Consider the following 21,641-nt stretch of genomic DNA (forward strand, 5'->3'; position numbering starts at 1 on the left):
AATGAGACTACTGCACCTGGGGAATTGCAATTTCAACTGTATTTAATTTTAAAGTTAAATGCGGATAAACTGTAAAATATTTTCCTCTTCGATACAACTTCACCCTGTTTTGATAAGACGGCATTTCCCTTTACCCACTGCACTGCATAGGCGTCGTTAAGACGGCATTTCCCTTTACCCACTGCACTGCATAGGCGTCGTTATGTTTCTAGCATTATTCACACACACATCGCTGACCCAGTCAGTGGACAGACTGACTCTGTTCAAATGATGCTCTTCTATGCACTAATGTAACATTATAATGCATTTATTTGAATATTTCATGCGGACAGCTCCAGTTATAGCAATTCATATGCAAATTGTAATTGGTAATTGAAATACTTATTTTAATTATAATTAAATTATGTTTCTAGTTAGAAAAAATAAGTATGGGCAGATTTTCAAATTTAAAATGAAGGCATACTACTGAGGTGGTATTGAGTAGAGATGCAGAAGTTAGTCCCAAGACCCAAACAGTGAGGAATGAAAGACTGGAAGAAAGTGTGTTCCAAATCTCACAACATATGGCAATTGCAGTTGGCTGCCACAAAGCCAAACAAAAAAGTTGTTAAGAAAAAAAAAAAAAAGATAATAACAAGGACAATATTAAGAGCTATTTCAAGCAAACACACATTAAATTTGATAAGGAGTTTCTCTCAACAGCTAAAAAAGAACTGAAGAAATAAATTAGTCAATTACAATCAGTATCAAATGTTCAATGAAAATTTCTTAAGCAATTTTTGATGGAATCTGATCTTATAACTCTGGTCAGGTATAAAATGGCTTGAAATCTTTCACAAATATCCAAACCAAACCAAACCCAAACCCACATGTTTCGACGGAGAGATGGTAAAAGAAATCATTTCAGTTGTGGAAATTTTGTTAGAAAACTAGGAGGAAAGGACTAAAAGATACTTTACAAAAGCAAAATTTCAATTATGCCATCAAACAAGTGATTGTAGAATGTAAGATTAACAATGTCAAAGATCAATTGATTTAAAATGTGAAAAAGAAGAAAGTGCTTTTTTAAAGCTTTAGACAAGCCACAAAGAGTAAGAGACTGTGCCCAGTTGATACTGGACACATTTGGGTTCATTTTTGCTTAAAAACACTTTCAAATTTACTTAGAAATGTTGTGTCTGACCTTAAGAAAAAAACCAACTCTATGTGTAGATAGCTTTGAATATTTTAGGAATGTCAAAGAGGGGTTTCAGCTAGATATGAAAAAAAAAACAAACTAGTTTTTATCAAGACAGATAATAGGCTAGCTACGTTAGGTTAAAAATCTAGATTTATCAGAATTTTACAAGAGACTGATTTTTCCCTCATTGCTTCATCCCATTGTGTCAGACACACTGAAAATATTTGTGCTAAATTTTTTAAATGAAAAGTATCATGGATACAGCTGTTAAAATCATTCTGTACATGTTGTAAAACACAAGTATACGAAACTATTGAAAAAAATAGAAAATGATAAATTTAACGATTGTGTGCTCTTTAATGTTGACCACTTACGAGTTGTGGAAGACTTTTATAAAGACTTACAATACTAGTAACCCCAGTTCAAGATTTTCTTGAAACAAACAAAAAAAAAAACAGTAAAAAATGGCAACATGATTGATGTTTTCTCAACTATATCAGATTGCATATGAATGATTTAAACTTAAGTTCTACAGAAAGCCAAAAGAATTTATGTTGAAGTATAAATTTTTCATAAAGCAAATTACTGATGTTTTTTATATGTATTTTAAAAGCGTCAATTAACACGCATATTTTAATTGTAATCAACTGTTAGGTAAATTGGCTGCAAAGACTATAAGAAAAATGTGAACCTCGCTATGTTTATATTGATACATGTAAAATTGCTTTTCAACTTATGGAATACTCTTTTGAATTCAATGTTAACATTACTGATGATACAAGAGTTAATGAATTTATTGAACTTGGACAGATGCAGTTTTAAAATTGATATGGTTTTGCTTCAAAATCAAATTAATTCTTTGAAGCAAAAAGATGAACCAGTTTTAGAAATAAAAATGCAAACACTAAGGGGAAAAAGTTTTGGCACAAGATTCATTTATTGGAAAATTTTTTGTAACAACTTGAATATATGAATCTACTTTTTCAATTATAAATTTTATAAAATCTAAGTATAGATCAGGCATTTTCGATGAAAATTTAACATTTGAATTGAGATGTATTTAAGTATAAAACACGCGGCCGGTCGCAGTGGCTCAAGCCTGTAATCCCAGCACTTTGGGAGGCCGAGGCGGGTGGATCATGAGAGATCGAGACCATCCCGGTCAACATGGTGAAACCCCGTCTCTACTAAAAATACAAAAAATTAGCTGGGCATGGTGGCGTGTGCCTGTAATCCCAGCTACTCAGGAGGCTGAGGCAGGAGAATTGCCTGAACCCAGGAGGCGGAGGTTGTGGTGAGCCGAGATCGTGCCATTGCACTCCAGCCTGGGTAACGAGAGCGAAACTCCAGCTCAAAAAAACAAAAAACAAAAAACAAAAAACAAACAAACAAACAAACAAAAAACACGCAATGGAGTTTAAAGGCTTACTATGGAGAAAATAATGTAAAATATCTCAATAATTTTTATACTTATCAGATGTTGAGATGATCATAATTAAGGTATACTGGGTTGAATCAAACACAATATTATTATTATTTTTTTTTTGAGAGGGAGTCTCGCTCTGTCACCCTGGCTGGAGTGCAACAGCACGCTCTCGGCTCACTACAATCTCCACCTCCTGGGTTCAAGCAATTCTCCTGCCTCAGCCTCCCAGGTAGCTGGGATTACAAGTGTGCACCACCATGCCCGGCTAATGTTTGTTTTGTTTTGTTTTTGTTTTTGTTTAAGATGGAGTTTCTCGCTCTTGTTACCCAGGCTGGAGTGCAATGGCGCGATCTCAGCTCACCGCAACCTCCGCCTCCTGGGTTCAGGCAATTCTCCTGCCTCAGCCTCCTGAGTAGCTGGGATTACAGGCACGCGCCACCATGCCCACCTAATTTTTTGTATTTTTAGTAGAGACGGGGTTTCACCATGTTGACCAGGATGGTCTCGATCTCTTGACCTCGTGATCCACCCACCTCGGCCTCCCAAAGTGCTGGGATTACAGGCGTGAGCCACCGCGCCCGGCCCTAATTTTTGTATTTTTAAGTAGAGACCGGGTTTCACCATGTTGGTCAGGCTGGTCTCGAACCCCTGACCTCATGATCCCCCCACCTCAGCCTCTCAAAGTGCTGGGATTACAGGTGCAAGCCACTACGCCCGGCTAAATCAAATACAATATTAAAATAAATTTTATTATTTCCTTTTTACTTATTTTAATGCTGCCTCCAAATATTAAATTATGTATGTGAGCTGAGTTAGATTTAAACTGGACAGTGGGAATATGTAGGTACAAACGCTATGACACACAGGGCTACCTCCCTACCTCCTCAGGGGCTCCCAGATTTCTTCTTCACAGTGTTCCATCTAAGCCTGCAATTTCCTGTGGGGAATGGACAAGTCCTGTCCTCCCAATTTAATCTCACTCCGTATTTGCTCCTTTGCTTTTTAAAAGTATGCCATAATTATGCAATTACGTTTAATTTTTTTTATTTTCTTTACAATTAGATTTTCAAATAATTTATAGAATCAAACAAGTCTAGGAGACTTATTCCAAAAACAAATCATCCTCCTATTCAGCAACCACTTTTAATTATTTTAACTGTTCCTTTGTTATTTACCCCCATATATAAAAATAACGACCTTGTATGTCCTACCTTTTGAATTTCCCATTTTAGGTATCATATAGGGAAAATAAGAAATTCGGTCTCATTCATCATCTCCCATTCCTTTATCACACACCACCCCACGACCAATACTGCCACCCACATTCACACAAACTCTGTCCCACGATCCCCTCAGTGTAATTATACCGTATTTCTGTTTAGATTAATACTCAGTGTGTGCATTCGTATGACAATTTCAATGTTATTCATAGCATTGAAACTATAGATATGAACAGTATAGATACAGTATACTATCTTTACTTTTCCCTTCTTGAACAATTTTGCTTTTCCTAAAGTAATGGTTTTCTCTTTTTTGTTTAGTTTTCTATTTGTTTCTTTATTCCCCCCCCCCTTTTTTTTTTTTTGAGACGGAGTTTCGCTCTTGTTACCCAGGCTGGAGTGCAATGGCGCGATCTCGGCTCACCGCAACCTCCGCCTCCTGGGTTCAGGCAATTCTCCTGCCTCAGCCTCCCGAGTAGCTGGGATTACAGGCACAGGCCACCATGCCCACCTAATTTTTTGTATGTTTAGTAGAGACGGGGTTTCACCATGTTGACCAGGATGGTCTCAATGTCTTGACCTCGTGATCCACGCACCTCGGCCTCCCAAAGTGCTGGGATTACAGGCGTGAGCCACCACGGGCCCAGTTTTCTATCTGTTTCTAATTCAGCCTGTATTTTCCCCCAAGTACCCAAATCTTTCCTCTATGTATTCAGGCACATGAGGGTATTCTATCTCTTTCTTTACCTGGATGACTCTTTCCTGGCATCTTCTGACCTGTCCCACTCTAGGTCTCCTTCACACTCTATTCCTGAGAATCCATTTCACCAAAGTGTTGAGAATTTCTCTCACTTCTTTCTTCTTGGATCCAATGTCTTTAATGCTTTTATTTTTGTGAAGCACATTGTCCAGCAGCTAGCGTCCTGGGTAAAGGTACATGAGAGTAACTTTTGTGAGCCCCTGAAAGTCCAAATTGTCTTTGGTCTAGCCTTTATTGCTAGTTTACTTGGGTACAGAAATCTAGTGGGAAAATGCGTTTGCTCAGGATTTTAAAAGATACTGTTCGGTTGCTAGCATCTGGTGGTGGTGTGAAATCTTATCCTTGATTCTTCATATATGGCTTGTTTCATTTTTCTCTCCTTCCCTCTGAAACCTTATAGATTTTTTTTCTTTATCCTGTGTTCTGAAATTTTACAATAATATGCCGCATGTCCTCCATTCTTTTCTGGAATTCCTATCATTCAAATGCAGGATATAATAAGGGGGAAGTAACAAAATTGTCTTACATATTCTGTCATTTATTTCATCTTCATTTTTGATGGTTTATTTTTCTTTATTTTAAAAAAGGTTTTCTCAACTTTATCTTATGAGGTTTCTATTGAATGTTATGTATATACTATACTTTTAATTTTCATGGTTTGAATGTTTTTGTCCCCTCCAAAACTCATGTCGAAAGTGTATTCCCAATGTAACAGTGTTGAGAGATGGGGCCAAATGGGCGGAGCACTCGTGAATGGATTAGTGACTCCATGAAAAGTTAAAAGAGCGTCTGAGAGTGAGTCACTGCTCTTCTGCTGTTTGAGGAACAGCATTCTTCCCCTCTGGAGGACGAAGGCTCCAAGGCACCACCTTGGAAGTGTAGACCAGGCCCTCTTGAGACACCAAAACTGTTAGTACCTTGAGCTTGGACTTCCCAGCCACCAGAACGATGAGAGAAATATATTTCTATTCTTTAGTCAATTACTCAGTCTCATTACTCTATTCAAGCAGCACAAACAATCAAGGTAAGTGTTCATTGCTCTTTATTTTTTTACCAAAACCTCTTCTTGTTTCATGAATCCTCTTACATTTCAGAGGCTATTGATCATAGTTCCTTTTTCCTTTCTGAAGTTTCATCCTCCTGCATTGTCTCCACTTCTTCCAAGTTTTACTGTTTTCTGTTAGTTGTTTCGATATCTGTCACTCATGTTGCAGGCTTCCTTGGGTGTTTACCAGTTCATAGCTATGTCTTCATATTTAAAAATGGGATTTAAAAAAAACTGATTGGAAAATCTGTCCAAATGGTGAGACCTGCTGAATGTGGCATTCTGACTCAGTTATTTATTTGGGGAAATCTGAATGCCAGTATCTTTTTCTTTTTTTGAGACAGAATCTTGCTCTATCACTGCTGGAATGCAGCGGTGTGATCTTGGCTCACTGCAACCTCTGTCTCCCCAGTTCAAGTGATTCTCCTGCCTCGGCATCTCAAGTAGCTGGGATTATAGGTGGGCGCCACCATGCCCAGCTAATTTTTGTATTTTTAGTAGAGACAGGTTTTTAGGATGTTGTCTAGGCTGGTCTTGAACTCCTGGCCTCAAGTGATCTGCCCACCTCAGCTTCCCAACTTTCAGGAATTACAGGCATGAGTCACTGCACTAGGCCCAATCGCAGTATCTTTAGAACTCTTTTCTCTTATGCTAGTTGGATCATTTTGGTCACAGTTCATTTTTATTGATAGAAAATATTCTAGTTTCAAAGTTGTTACACTTGAAGTTGCTAATTTAAAAAAATAAATTTAAAATAATCACTTAATAATCCTGCTTTCACTAAGACAATGAAATGTGGCTTAAAAAAAGTATTCAGCACCATTTGCTCGCAAATCTTTCAGAATTTGGTCTTAAACTTTCTGGAAGTTTCCTGTCTGTGAAGTACAGGGATTACTGAGATCCATGAGAAAGCCTCTCTGGCATAGGCAATGGGGAGGTAAGCAGTCATCACAGAGGAATCAATGTACATTCTGCATGGTGAGTTGGACTACAAAACAATCCCTTCCCTTCTGTGGTAGCTCAAGAGAGACAGGCTTCTAAGCAATGAGGTATGAGGAGTCTCCGATTGTTATTTGCTGTTAGAATTGGTCTTCCCAGCTAATAACAGTAAATCTCTGGCACAGATGCTATTGGTCCTTAATGTCTTGTGATTGCAGGAAATTCTGTAAAGTTTGGATTTAGTTCAATTTATTCAGAAATGAAACATGTTTAATTAGGTTCACTACTCTGACAGAGTAAGGATATGCTGGTTTAGTAGCTTTATAAAATCTATGTAATGTGTAGGTAAATCATAGTCTTTTTTTTTTTTTTTTTTTTTTGAGATGGAGTTTTGCTCTTGTTACCCAGGCTGGAGTGCAATGGCATGACCTCGGCTCACTGCAACCTCCGCCTCCTGGGTTCAGGCAATTCTCCTGCCTCAGCCTCCTGAGTAGCTGGGATTACAGGCAGGTGCCACCATGCCCAGCTAATTTTTGTATTTTTAGTAGAGACGGGGTTTCACCATGTTGACCAGGATGGTCTCGATCTCTTGACTTTGTGATCCACCCACCTCGGCCTCCGAAAGTGCTGGGATTATAGGCGTGAGCCACCGCGCCTGGCTAAATCATACTTAGAATATGTACATTATTTAAACCACTATCTCTTTTAACAAGATGTTTATAATTAAAAACCGCTGATGAAACTATATCCAAAGGTATGATAAAGGAGACTAAGCTCTGATTGGTACAAGTGCATAAAGAACTTTTAAAAAGCCAGTCAGTGAGAGGTAAGGAAGCCCACATCTCATTCTCACTGTAGAATTTCTATCAGGGCTGGACCAGACATTAGCACTTCTAAATATTTTAGAAAATGTCAAAGAGTTACAAAGCCTTCGAGGCGTTTTACTTATCAGTGACTAGTAGTGCTCATCAGAATTTCCTAAAAACACAAAAACAAAGGCAAGTCCATACATTTGGTCAGATGTCAAAGTCATGAGAGGTGGACTCTCAGGTCAGCCTTGGTCAGAGCTCCTGCTGGCTTCTTCCTAGATACTGCTCACCAATTTGAGTAAAGAGGAGTTTGTGAGAGAATAGTATTTGATGTCTTCTGGGAAATTCTTCCTAAGGGGAATATACAACATACAAGGGAGTAGGGAAACCAATACAGGAAAGCTACTCTTTCCAGCTCAGAAGTTGATGAAACCCATATAAGCATTTGAGAAGTCCATGGGATCGTTTATCTGTGGATAGTGACTAATGCAATCACCCAGAATGGACGCTGCGGGCCACAACAGCATTTCCCCGTACAGCTCCAAAAATTCTGGATAGGGATTTATGGGATCCAATAGCCCATAGATAAAACGAATGGGGATACTTTCAGAGGCAAGAGCTCCCACCCAGCGCCTTGTAAACTGCTTCCTCTGATTGACGTGGTCTAAGAGACTGTCAGTGGTGACGTGCCTGTCATTGCCGCAGACCTGCCCGCAGGTCCCACAGCTCGCTCTCAGAAGGCTGAGTGTGCGGCCCAAAGACTGGCATGAGACCTCGAGAGAAAACAAAGTAAGTTCATCAGCCGCGTGAGGATGGCGGACAGCACACCTTCATCTTTGAGTAGGCTTTGGAGAAGGAGAGGACAGTGAATCTCAAGATACTTCCATATGACAGACAGATGCCACAAAAGCGCTTCCACAATGCTGGCCTGCTCAGATACGGAATACTGATACAGTCTCAGTTTGTCACTGAAGCCAAAGCCTACAAAATCAAGGACAACATCACTCAATGAAACCTCAAGGTGAGACCTTCCCAAATCTTGTATCAATCACAGCTGGATGTTGAAAAGCCACGTAAAAGAAAAGTTACTTTGGACTTCCACCCACACCCACACCCACACCCACGCAGTCCCATGTAAGTGAAAAAATTGCCTGAAGACTTCCATGAGTGAAGGGCAAGGGAGAGCTGAGGGGGTGGGATTGCAGATATGCAAAAAGCATGGGGATGGCCAACAGCCCCACCTTGACCCGCCACCCCATCATCCTGATTCCGTTTAAAACCTGGGCTGCAAGACTCCATGTTTGGGGAAATTGGTTGCGGAAGCTGGCTAGTTGGATTTCTTAGTGTAGAGTCTTCTAATGTCTTTTTTTTTTTTTTGGAGACGGAGTTTGGCTCCTTGTTACCCAGGCTGGAGTGCAATGGCGCGATCTCGGCTCACCGCAACCTCCGCCTCCTGGGTTCAGGCAATTCTCCTGCCTCAGCCTCCCGAGTAGCTGGGATTACAGGCACGCGCCGCCATGCCCAGCTAATTTTTTGTATTTTTAGTAGAGATGGGGTTTCACCATGTTGACCAGGATGGTCTCAATCTCTTGACCTTGTGATCCACTCACCTTGGCCTCCCAAAGTGCTGGGATTACAGGCGTGAGCCACTGCGCCCGGCCATTAATCTCTTGTCTACAGGATCTAAAGCTGACTGCCAGCATTCTAGAAACAAAGTAAGTGAAGGGGCTGAAGAGGGAGAGGAGAGGTTTAAAAACTCAGCATGGACATTTTCACTAAATCTCTACCCTCAATTGCCTCGATGTCTCCTAGCCCTCGATCCCCTTACTAGAGAGAACAAACCTCAAAAATTCTGCTAAGGTGACACTAAGGCTGTCATTCTAACAAACGGAATTGGTAAGGAGATTCAAAATCTAACTTTTTAAAACAGTCTTTCTGTGCTTATCCTTTCTTCATCCCACTTCCAGAGGTACCCAATGTCTTTAGTTTCTGAGCCTTCGGACATTTCCATGGTACAAGTTTCTTCTTGGATTTTTCCACTGCTGGCATAAGATAGAACTTTTTCAAGCCTGCTGAATCAGTTATTGTCATCTGTATTCCTCAAAAGCACATCTTTGGGCTGATCCACAATACGTTTATGTGTGGGTATGATGCTGAGAGTCAGGAATGGGGGCAAATCAAGAAAGGAGAGAGAAAGAAGAACGCACTACATTCTTGGCCACAGCTATGGGCCACTTGTACGTGAGCTGTCAACCAGCTTCCTCTGAGCATCCCGCCACTTGACATCAAAGAAACCCACGAGAGGCTCTGTCAGTTTCGGCTTCTAGGAAGGTGTCTGAAGCATGCTCAAAACTGGCCTTTACAGTTATGGCTGAGACAAGAGGTGACACTTAGAGGGTTTGCTGCATTTGTGCTGAAGCTATCGTCTATCTATAGATCAGGTTAGGGAGAATGAGCATCTGAACAACACTGAGTGGGGCGGGGCATTAACAAGGTGTATATATATATCTTTATTATTTAGGTCTTCTTCAGCTCGCTTGGCATTACTCAGTATGTTTTGCACGTCTACGGGTATTGCGCTTCTATTAACCCACTTTTCCTTTGCTGTGTCCGCTTCGCTGTTAAACACATGAAAAAATTTTTGACTTCCAATATCATTTTATTCATAAGATTTTCATTAGGTTCTTTTTAATAGTGTTTAGCTCTGTGCTTATGTTTCCTATTGATTCGCACCTGCTTTTCACCAGGTATTTTAAGAGATTTTTTTCTACTTATTTGAAACTCCATGCCTGATAATTCAAACATTAAAACCATCTCTGGGTTGGCTTCCACTGACCTCCCTTAACCACAGGTCCTATCTTCTTGGTCCTTCACATCTTTCTTTAATTTTGATTGTATGGTAGTAATTGTATATTAAAGAACAGTAGCTTAACAAGTGCTAACATTGGCCAGGTACGGTGGCTTGCACCTATAATCATAACACTTTGGAAGGCTGAGGCAGGAGGATCGTTTGAACCCAGGAGTTCAAGACCAGCCTGGACAACATAGTGAGACCCCATCTCTACGAAAGAAAAAGAAATGTTTAGGTGCTAATATTTACCTCCAGAAAAGGGCATACCTCTTTTGGGTCAGTCGTGAGTGTGGCAGGCTGAGTCAATTTAATCTGTAGTTGGACTTGGTTGCAGCTTTAGCCAAATTTACTCCTTGGCTGCAAGTATTTTGAGGAAGGGATTAGGACTTTCCCTCCCACTGGGCTTGGGATGTGAGCACTGGAGAGACTCTGAAGATCTCTTTGTGCTTTATTGCCCGGCCCGCATGTTTTAGCTATGGGAGATTTACATCTGCTTCAAGCCAGACTGCCAACCTTTCCGCTGGACAGCTCTCTCTGCTCTCTAGTTCAGCTTGCAGCCTGTTACTCCTCAGAAGACTCCTTTCTGCTCTGTCTCCAGGTATTGGACATCGGTCTCCTGGTTTACCTACGTCCCTGTGACCTGTGAAACAATGCTGTTCCTCCACTGGACACCACCATCCCCGCAGTCCCCAGCTCTACCCCATGCTAGCTCTGGATGCCAGCTCTTTGCACATCTCAAATTACTGCTACGCGTTTACCTTAGAAGTGGGAATGACAGAACGACAGCACCAAGGCTCAATTTGTTAACAGAGATGTGTTTTCTTGGCTCATTTTCCAAACGAAATTTGGTTCCACTTTAAAAGTCAAAGCTGTCATTAAAAAGGCCACAGACACTGAGGATTAATCTTACACTCTAGAAACTTTAGAAACACTTCTTCAAAATCAGAATTAGGCTGTGTGCAGCTTAAAAGGAAAAATAGGTCAAGGCACTTCCAAAAGGTTACCTGTGAATATATCCTCCCACAATAAGTACCTTCAACTCAATGCCCCTTATTCAGTCTAGACCAAAGCAGAAGTGCCCATGACTCACTGTATTAAGTGCAGCATTTCCCATGTGTCCATCATCTTTGTGTCATTTCAGTGGAAGTCTTCAATTCCTTTTTTCTTTTTTCTTTTTTTTTTTTTTTTTTTTTGAGACAGAGTTTTGCTCTTGTTGCCCAGGCTGGAGTGCAGTGGCGTGATCTCAGCTCACTGCAACCTCTGCCTCTTGGGTTCAAGTGATTCTCCTGCCTCAGCCTCCCGAAAAGCTGGACATACCCAGCTAATTATTTGCATTTTTAGTAAAGATGGGGTTTCACTATGTTGGCCAGGCTGGTCTTGAACTCCTGACCTCAGGTGCTCCATCTGCCTCAGCCTCCCAAAGTGCTGGGATTACAAGCATGAGCCCCACCCTTCAATTCCATTTTTTACACTCTCAGTCCCCAATCTACGGAAAGCCTGGTTGCGATAGACTACACCACTGCCTCTGCTCCCTCAAAATGCACCTCTTAAAACATGCTTCAAAAGAACCCTCTGTTATATTTTCTGAATCTTTCAAGAAATGATTCCACACCAACATAGCAATAGATGGTAAAGGACTCGCTCTCACTAGTCTCCTTTTAGGAGGATGAATATTACCCTCTGGGACTTGCTAGAGATTTGATGCAACGAGCAGTGGTAGGCCGGAGAAAAAAGGTAGAGGGGTGTGTGTGTGTGTGTGTGTGTGTGTGTGTGTGTGTGTCTATGTGTTTCTGGGCAAACCTTTCTGTGATGCCCTCATAACTTATGGCCATCCTCTCAACCCAAACAATAGCTGGTAACCTACATGTTTCATTTTACGCATACTTATGCATCCATTGAGTGTTGATATGCTCAGTGCTGGGAATCCTGAGACCAATAAGACACATTATTTGACTACTGGGACTTACCATCTAGCTGGGGGATACATGAGGAAATTTAGGACGACACAAGGAATGTAGGTATTTAGAATAATAGAAGAACAGACCGAAGAGGTGAGTGCGTTAAGACAGGCTTCAGTGTGGTGCTGCTCAAGCTTTAACAGCACAATCTTCAGGAAAAGAGAACAAGCTCCAATTTGTATTTGCCAATTTCTGTGGTGAAAATATTTCCATGGGTGCTGATTCCAATGTTCCGACATGTCAAAACTGAACAAAGCATTGAGGGGAGATACTAACTCTTAGCTCTTCCAAGCCCATGTAAACTGAACTTAGCCCTCCACAGAGGCTTTTCTGGAGATGGTCCTAACTTGAGTGTTAAAAAATAAGAAAGCAGGCCGGGTGTGGTGGCTTAACGCCTATAATCCCAGCATTCTGGGAGGCTGAGGCGGGCGGATCACCTGCAGTTTGAGACCAGCCTGGTCAACATGATGAAACCCCATCTTTACTGAAAATGCAAAAATTAGCTGGGTATGGTAGTGGGCACCTGTAATCCCAGCTACTTGGGAGGCTGAGGCAGAAGAACTGCTTGAATCCAGGAGATGGAGGTTGCACTGAGCCGAGATTGTGCCACTACACTCTAGCCTGGAGACAGAGCAAGACTCCATCTCAAAATAAATAAATTAATTAATAAGAAGGTATTATTGTGCAGGGTGGGATATACACAGAAGTGTAAAGAGCTATCAGATCGGAGCAAAAACACTGGACAAAAGCATTCAAATCAGAAAAGTACGATGAGAGTCTAATTTGTCGACCTAAAAACAATTAATATAGCAGGAGCAAACGTCCTAAAATCTTCCAGGTAGGAAACGTTAGGAGACAAGACTACAGAGCTGATACGGTAAATTGCATTTAAGGCTTCCATTCTTTACCCGCTTCTCTGAATCCACACCCTGTGCCATGGAATTTGACTAAGCCTTCCTTCTCTGGCTCTGGGCTTGGCTATGGGACTGGCTTTGACCAACAGAATAAGGCAGAAGTGACAGTGTGCCAGATACAAACTTAGGTCTCCAGAGGATTTGTACATTTTCTTTCTCTCACTGTGCTTCTTCCATTGCCAGGCCAAGAACATGCCTGGGCTAGCCCACTGTTTCCAGGAGAAGGACGTGAAACGCAGGAAGCAGAGCTGCCCCCAGTAACGTGGCCCAGACATGCCAAGGTCAGAGCCTCCAGCTGACATAGAGACACTTGAGCTATAATAATTAATGGTTGCTGGTTTTAGCTGTGATTTTTAAGGTAGTTTGTTACACAGCAGTAAGTAACCAATACAGCTGGGCTGCGGCTAGGATGTGGAAAGCCTTTTATAACTTGCTGTTGAGCTAGAACTTCATCCTATGGGCAAGGAATCCATAAAGCAGCTTCCAGCAGGGTATTGATACAGTCAAATTTATGTGTGGAAAGATCATTCTTGCAGCAAGATGGAGGATAAATTGAGGGTAAGTGGCTTGCAGGAGGCCAGAACATATGATAAAACACAAGTTAAAAAGGTAGAATTCCTCGATCCAGAGCATAATAATTATATACAGATTAAGTAAGAGAAAAAAGCACTGGGCTGAGAGAGGCAGGAGGTCAGGGATCACAAGAGCAGCAGAATTAGTAAGATGGATGAACAGGTGCATAGACAGACAGACAGACAGACAGACAGACAGACAGAGATTTATTATGGGAATTAGCCCATGTGATGATGGAGGCTGAAAAATCCCACACCCTGCTATCTGCAAGCTGGAGAACCAGGGAAGCCAGTGAGATAATTCAGTCTGAGTTCTAAGGCCTCAGAACTAGGGGGGCCACCAGTCTAACTTCTGAAGTCTGAAGGCCTGAGAACCTTGAGCCCTGATGTCTGAGGGCAGGAGAAGAGGGATGCTCCAGCTCTTCTGGAGAAGCAAGAAAGAATTCACCCTTCCTCAACCTTTTCGTTACATCTGGGCCATCAACAGATTGGATGGTGCCTACCTACATTGGGGACAGTGATCTTCTTTACACAGTCCACTGATTCAAATGCTGATCTCTTCCGGAAACACCCGCAAAGACACATCCAGAAATAATGTTACCAAGTATCTGAGCATCTCTTAACCTAGTCAAGTTGACACATAAAATTAACCTTCGGCCGGGCGCGGTGGCTCAAGCCTGTAATCCCAGCACTTTGGGAGGCCGAGGCGGGTGGATCACGAGGTCAACAGATCGAGACCATCCTGGTCAACATGGAGAAACCCCATCTCTACTAAAAATTACACAACAATTAGCTGGGCACGGTGGTGCATGCCTGTAATCCCAGCTACTCAGGAGGCTGAGGCAGGAGAATTGCCTGAACCCAGGGGGCGGAGGTTGCGGTGAGCCGAGATTGCGCCATTGCACTCCAGCCTGGGTAACAAGAGCGAAACTCCGTCTCAAAAAAAAAAAAATTAACCTTCATAGCGGGAGATGGGGTTGTAATTCTGTCTTTGCCACTATCGCTCAGCAGCTGTAGGTAACACGATACATGGCTTAAAGGGCTAAGAAAATTTAGTAAGGAGTATCAGTGAGGAGGAAGGTGGTGCACAGCAAAGTGGAAAGAGGACAAATGAGACAGGCATGTGGGGATCCTGGTTAGAGGGAAGGAGTTCCATTGAAAAATGGAACCAGCAGACAAATGAATGTTACAGGTCAATTTAGACATGAGAAACTGGTGTATGCCCTATAATTAGGGATGGCATTAATGCATCTGAAGAGACATCTACTTCCTGGGTGTGGAGAGCACTGGACTCTCGGGTACGGTGTAGCCACACAGAAATATAAGGATAAATTCTGCTCCTGAGGAGGCAGGGTCAGGGAAGGTAGGGTGATTTCTTGGAGTTTTGTAAGGTTATTGGAGAGCAAGCTTAAATACCTTTAGAAAAACAAAGCGACATTTTATTATTTACATGATTACTTGGAAATACCTTTATTCCTTTATTGATCTGGAGATACTGTTAAAAAGTCATTATGTGGCTATTTTTGATTTGCAATCGAAAATTTTGAAATATTAATCTCTAAAGAGAAATTTCTCTCGGCAACAAAACAGGTGAAGGTCAACTAACAGTTTATCGTGGCAGCATTCCAATCCCCTATTTTCTCTCTCCCTTCTTCATCCCCAGCTTCCCTTGAGTGCCTCCCCTGATCTCACTCCTGAATTATCTCACTCTCTAATAGCTGTCAGAGTCCTCCATAATGTGCACCTCAGATAAAAGTGTTTGGCATTACACAGGTGACCCTGAGGACCAAAAACTGAAACTGGCTTTGAACAAATTATCAGTGAGAGAAACCTAATCTGACTCGATCTTGCTTCTAACCCTACAAGCTAACTGCGTTTGTTTACTTTAAAAAAAAAAAATAGCAACAGTCCCTTCCCAGAACTAACCCCTTCTTTGCTCAGGGACTAAGATCCCCTTTGTAATGAAAAGGCATGCGGTTAGGATTATGGGAAGGGCCTGAATTTTGCTAAAAGGTAGGGGTATAGTGGAATGATAACCAGCCATTGTTCTAGAGGTCACAAGGTTTGTAACTTTCTCAACTGCTCTTACAGATAACATCATTATTGCCAAAGCCTAAGATTGGATGCAAGATATTTTCAGACTTTTGCATTTTGACTACCAACTGGCTCCACTCAGACTCATGGCTCATACCAAGCAACGGACTCCCACCTAGAAACTGAGTCAGCACATGAAGACAGTTTGGACACTCCTTTGATTTCATCCCCAACCAATCATCAGCACCCATTCCCTAGCCCCCTGCTACCAAATTATCCATTAAACCCTAGCCTATAAGCTTTGAGCAACATCTCCCATTCTTCCACTTGGCTAAACTGGTGACTATTAAACTCTTTCTCTACTGCAACACTGGTATCTCAATGAATTGACTTTATCTGTGCAGTGGGCAAGAAGTACTCTGTTGGGTGATTACAGAACTACCCAAGGCTCAAAGGACTTAAATCTTAATCGTAGAATTTCAGACAGTATGACAGACAGTAGGAGAATTAATCTTAGCAACCAACTACCACTATGTAGGCTCCCTGTTTCCCTGCATAGCAGAACAGCTTTACTCTCTCTTAATCCCAGAGCAAAACTCAACTCATTCAAGACATATAAAATATGCATGTATCTATGCAGACATTTTACTGTTTCCATAGATCCACTGTTGTTTAGCTGTCTTAACTATAGTCACCAGGAAGATGGTGGAAAGCCTTTGTTCAACTTGCTTTAATTTCAGTGACACAAAACTGTCTTCCTGTTCTTCATCCTCTGGCACATTTGCCAGAAGGTGACAATTATAGCTGCTTTCCCTAATCTCACTACTGCTCACCCATAGAATTTGGAACCTTTGACCAGGATACAAAGTTCTAGAAATCTAATTTCACCTCCTTCCCCAAAAGGAAGAATATTCTTCAAAATGAAGTATTTCCCCCTATAAATAGTATATATGTTTATTAAAAACATAGAGACAGGGGCTGGGTGTGGTGGCTCAAGCCTGTAATCCCAGCACTTTGGGAGGCCGAGGCGGGTAGATCACGAGATCAAGAGATCGAGACCATCCTGGTCAACATGGCGAAACCCCGCATCTACTAAAAATACAAAAAATTTTCTGGGCACGGTGGCACGTGCCTGTAATCCCAGCTACTCAGGAGGCTGAGGCGGGAGAATTGCCTGAACCCAGGAGGCGGAGGTTGCGGTGAGCCAAGATCACGCCATTGCTCTCCAGCCTGGGTAACAAAAGTGAAACTCCGTCTCAAAAAAACAAAACAAAACATAGAGACGGTATATGAAAGTATAAAATGGACGTAAAACTCATCTACAATCTCATCGTATCACTTAGATATATTCATTGCTAATATTTTGAAATACAATTTTCCATGTTTTTTTCAAAAATACAATAGCTATCTACTGCCATGTAACAAATTACCCCAAAACCTAGTGGCTCAAACAACAAATATTTATCATTTCATACAGTTTTTGTGTGTCAGGAATTTGGGAGTGGCTTACCTGGGTGGTTCTCACTCAGGGCTTCTCATGTAGTTATAGTCAAGAAATTGTCAATGGAAGGCTTCACTGGGGCTACAGGATTTGCTTCCAACACGGCACACCCTGGCTTGGTTTGGTAGGAGGCCTCAGTTCCTTGCTACATGGACCTTTCCACATACTTGCTTGAGTCATACTTATGTGGCAGCTGGCTTTCCCCAGAAACAGTGATTCAAGACAGCAATTCAGAGGCTGCAATGTCATGCATGCTTTGCCTCAGAAGTCACACATCACTATCATTTCTGTACATTACATTTGGTTATGTTAGTCAAACCTATCCAATGGTGGCGGGACAGGGAGACACGGGTAGCTGGGAGAAAAGGAAGTAAGGGTCACAGGAGGCCATCTTAGAGGCTGACCATCAAACATATATACATCAAAAATTACATAATATTATGCATGCTGTTGGTAAAAAGTTGTCTCCACTCACTGGTTCATCATTATTCTGTCAGTCCTATTTTACATCATCATTTTTAATGGCTACAAGATATTCTATTAAATATTATACTAAAATTTATTTAGTTCCACAATTTAGAACATTTAATTATTTCTAATCTTTTGTTTATAATGTAAAGTACTGTGATGAGCACCCTCGTATATTTATTCACACGTGGCTCTTAAAATAAATTTAAAGGACAGAAATATTGATACACAAGGTAACTTACCTCACTTGTAAATCAACCCATCAAAAGGACTACATATGATTCCAAGATACGTGGCCATTACAATTATCATTTTTAAAAAGCTTAAAGTAGATTTTTTAAAAAATTAGCTTCTATTAGAGGTTTCCAGTGAATTTTGAAATGTTAACAAGAGCTTAAGGCAGGCTACCAAAACATGCAAAGTCCCTTGTTTTCTGTTTTAGGGTTACAATTAATGAGCAACTTTTTGTTAACTATTTATTTGAAGATGTTGTTAGTTTGCAAACATTTTTTATTCATTGCAAATGTATCTCTATGAGGTAGATTTTTTCCATTGCTTTGACTGTCTGTTATGACATTCTAATTCTTTATATGGTGATTGGGAATATTAAGATGTAGAAATTGATTATTAAAAAAGCACTCCTCCAGGCTTGTCTTACAGATCAGGTGGTAAAGCACTAAGAACCTTTGATTTGGATAAACATTGAATTTATTACAGACTCGATGAACTTATTTTTTGTCAATTCAAAAGTGTACAAAAGATCTCAAAACTTCAATCATCAAGTACACTTTCGAAGAGATTTTTGACACATAAGCCCAGAAAGGAAAAACTGAAGTCTCTATCACTCTGCTGCCATATTTACTCATCTAGTTAACATTCTGCCAAGTGGATTTAGGTCAATTTAAGAAACAGTAAATAAATGTTGATACATCATAACAGAAGTTATTACTCATATTCTAAGTAAACCACTGATTCTAATTTACTCACAATTTTGCAGTGGCATCATTCCATGGAGAAAATTAGATTTTTACATATCGTAGCAAATCACAAAGCCAAAATGTCAACTTCATCTATCAGGCAATTACTTGTAATGTTTATTTTGGGGGGAATTTTCTATATATATTTGCTTAGAAAGCTGCATGGGTCCTCCAAAATAAATAAGAGCTATAATTCTTGCCAAAAAATCCACAGTTCCAGAGAGCTACTCATCAATTTCTAGCAGCATTAATGAGGAAAGGCACTGAGACAGTCATTCATATTGTCTTTATGATAAGAGTAACCTACAGGGCAAATCAAGATTAAGGACAAGGGCAAGACAAATGGTTTGGAAGACTCTCTCTGTATTTCTTAATCAATCATTTGAATCTGCATTAACCACCTCAGCTTCCCATGGAGCACTAGAAGCTTCAGGGAGGAGTGAGAATTGGTACTGAAAATACTGCTGAAATATTTTTAAAGTGAGAATGGTCTCTTTGTAGATATTGAAGGATCTCATGTTCCCATACTGAAAGGAAGATTCATTTTGGGTTGGGTAAATCTTTGCTCCAAGGGTGTTCCTATGCACTGCGGGATGCCTAGCAGCATAGCTGGTACTCTCTTCCCATTGTGACAACCAAAAATGTCTCTGTATATTGCCAAATATCTCCTGGGGAGCAAAATTGCTCCTAGGTGAAGATGTCTTCCTTAATAGAAGGATGAACTTCTCTCTTATACACCTCACTCTTAATGGCTTCATGATGTATTATCTTTCAAATGGCATCAAGGCAGGGACCATCCCCCAAGCTGGAAAACATGACAGGGATCTACCTGAGAAGTCTGGAACACCTTGGTAGAATTTCCCCAGGATGTGTGTTTTTCACTTTGCCGCTACCAGGTTCCACAGGTAGTGGTTGATTTCTTTTTACCAGCTGACAGGACCTTGCTTAGGCAAGGTCAGGGTAGGTTCATTTGGGTGGGTCCGTTTCAATTAGCCACATAGCAATAATAAGCCTTTGCTCATTTTTCTTATGATTCGAGGCTTCATTTCACAGAGATGTATTTCAAAATGATAAATTAAAGGGAATAAAATAACCTTAAATAAAAAGCACTTCTGCCTTGCTAGTTTGCAAGAAATGGCACATAGTTAGAATCTCCCAAGATGGCCACTGTACATGACCTTGGGCAAGAGATGTTAAAAACATGTTAGCAGGAGCAAAAACCTGTTTTCCTCCTAAACAACAGAAAATAATTAAAAAGAGACCAAGCACTTATTAACTTTTCCTCCTGACAATATGGATTTGTTTCTCACTTGCTCAAAATGCTGTCCTTCTGTCTTCTATATGCAAGCACAGAAAAGATTCCTAACAGTTCAGGAAAAAAAGGCACTACGCTATTAAAATGCAGCACTAAGCCTTGAAGTTTCTGTTGACCTAGAGGGCAGGTTATGAAGGTGGATTAGGATAACATTTCATAATCTGTTTCCTGTATATTTGACCCACTGAGAAAAAAACAACTCATTTTAAAAGAGGAAACTAGATTCAACCAGATTTCATTCGGAATTGCTGCGTCTCTAGCCTTGATGTCACAGCTTGCTCTTTTCCTTTCCCACTCTTGACACCCACCAGCTCCCACTGGTAGCCCAGATGCCTGCAGAAGCCCCATCTGTGCCACTTTGAGCAGAAAATCTGAGACACCACCTTCCACAAACCATTCTGCAGAGCAGCGAAAAGCCTCAATAGTTCAGGATTCCCATCGTCCCAAATGGAGCCCTCCTAACCACCTGTGTTGACCATGCAGGTTGCCTCTGGGAGGCTCATCTGCCACAACAGGGAAGGACAGAATTCCCTCTACCTGGTCTAGAAATTCTCCTCTAGCCCCTGGCCATAGAAGAAGTAAAAACTTCTTTCCAGCCTTCATCTTCCGAACCAGCCAGATGGTAGATAAATAGGTAACAGAGCAAAGAGGAAAAACATACTTGCTTTTGCTTAATGAAATACTGGTGCGGTGGCTCACGCCTGTAATCCCAGCACTTTGGGAGGTCGAGGCGGGTGGATCACGAGGTCGAGAGATCGAGACCATCCTGGTCAACATGGTGAAACCCCGTCTCTACCAAAAATACAAAAAAAATTAGCTGGGCATGGTGGTGCGTGCCTGTAATCCCAGCTACTCAGGAGGCTGAGGCAGGAGAATTGCCTGAACCCAGGAGGCGGAGGTTGCGGTGAGCCGAGATCGCGCCAGTGCACTCCAGCCTGGGTAATGAGCGAAACTCCGTCTAAAAAAAAAGAAAAGAAAAGAAAAGAAAAGAAATGCTGATAGCATATGCTGTTGTCACAGCAAAGAGTCACATGGCAACAGCAGATACGCAGGCACAATGTGATGGAAGAGAGCCTGGAGGGCGGGGCTTCCAGTCTTAGCCTCCAATTTTCCTTGCACAGAAGACTGCAGGGTGTTCAGACGGCTTTGGGAGCTCAGGAGAAGTCAAGTCAACTTAAGGCATTAAACCCCAGCAACAATAGTTTCATCCTCCTGGGATGCCATTGGCTGGTGTTCTCTAGAGCAACTGCCTGGAAGCGAAATTCAAAATGCGCAAGTTTTCCTTGCATGGAGTCCCAGAACCCTAACACCTGCTGTGCAGAGCTTCTCACAGGAAACAGCAAGCCATCCTCTCAGAAACTGCTGCTCTAGTTTGGTCCTAGAAAAACGCATCTGTCTGTTATGAATTTGAGTGGTTTCTTTGTCAGAAAAAGAAAGCCACCTGTGCGGAGAAATGTTTCCTCCTTTGCCTGAGATGCAAGCAAATATGAAGCCGAAATCGGTACCTAAATGTGAGGACACCATTGTCCCGGCGTGGGGCCGAGGCGGGGCAGGGGGCGGGGTGGGAGGGCAGTCGCCCGATGTGCTTCCCTCAGATCATCTCTGTTGTGATATTGTTCTTATTTGTAAGAGACTTAAAAGTTTCGAATAATTCTGGAAGTATCTAGGACTC

The 21,641-nt window shown here is 41.5% G+C and overlaps 1 protein-coding gene, 1 long non-coding RNA gene and 1 pseudogene across 3 annotated transcripts in view; 1 reads left to right on the top strand and 2 right to left on the bottom strand.

Annotated features, from left to right (window-relative positions):
* The window catches only part of LOC144577268 (uncharacterized), a 476,463-nt gene that overhangs the window by 166,502 nt on the left and 288,320 nt on the right, over positions 1–21,641 (bottom strand). The window lies entirely within an intron of this gene.
* LOC144577531 (uncharacterized) lies at positions 5,574–15,859 on the top strand. Its single transcript, XR_013521663.1, has 3 exons — positions 5,574–5,610; positions 13,286–13,383; positions 15,766–15,859. It is a non-coding gene; the product is annotated as an uncharacterized LOC144577531 (long non-coding RNA).
* LOC128928892 (mesoderm-specific transcript homolog protein pseudogene) lies at positions 7,310–14,524 on the bottom strand (annotated as a pseudogene).

This window comes from Callithrix jacchus, chromosome 8 (assembly GCF_049354715.1).
Source record: "Callithrix jacchus isolate 240 chromosome 8, calJac240_pri, whole genome shotgun sequence".
In the NCBI taxonomy this organism is placed as follows: Eukaryota; Metazoa; Chordata; class Mammalia; order Primates; family Cebidae; genus Callithrix; species Callithrix jacchus.